The sequence below is a fragment of the Helobdella robusta genome (assembly GCF_000326865.2).
Source record: "Helobdella robusta unplaced genomic scaffold HELROscaffold_44, whole genome shotgun sequence".
Lineage (NCBI taxonomy): Eukaryota > Metazoa > Annelida > Clitellata > Rhynchobdellida > Glossiphoniidae > Helobdella > Helobdella robusta.
The window spans coordinates 786698-787294 of NW_008705063.1; positions in this window are offsets into that span (position 1 = coordinate 786698).

Below are 597 nucleotides of genomic sequence, written 5' to 3' on the forward strand. Positions count from 1 at the left end.
ATGTGTGTGTGTTGTGTGCGTGTGTGTGGGATGTGGGAGGATGTGTTTCCGCAATTTAACACGGTTAGTGTGTGATTGCCTTTCAATGTTTTTTAACATGTTTTTTTTTCTTTTTTTGAGATAATTAATTTTGTTAACTGTCGGCATTTTTTTCTCAAAGTAATTAGTATTCCGGACCTTTATGTTTTTGTTTCAGATTGTTGTTGTAGTTGATTTAGTTGCTTTTGTTGTTGCTGTAATCGTTGTTTTTTTGTTTTTTTATTAAGAGTTGTCTGATTGTTTGATGCTGTTCTTCCGTGTCGGCGAATACATTTAATTTCAACATTGGAAGAAAATTTCTTCTGTGCCATTAAGAAATCAACGTTTTTGATCTGTTGTATGTGTGAGTGTGTGTCGGTCAGTGTGTGTGTGTGTGTTGTGTGTATGTGTGCGGCCTGCGTGCGTGTGTGTGTGTGTGAGGTGTATGTTGTGTTTAATTTTAGACACAAAAACCGAACAGTAGAATCCAGCATCATTTATTCCAATTAACAAATCTAGTTGGTTTCAATTCTTCCATTGAATTATTTGCAATAAAATATTACATTATATTATTTATAT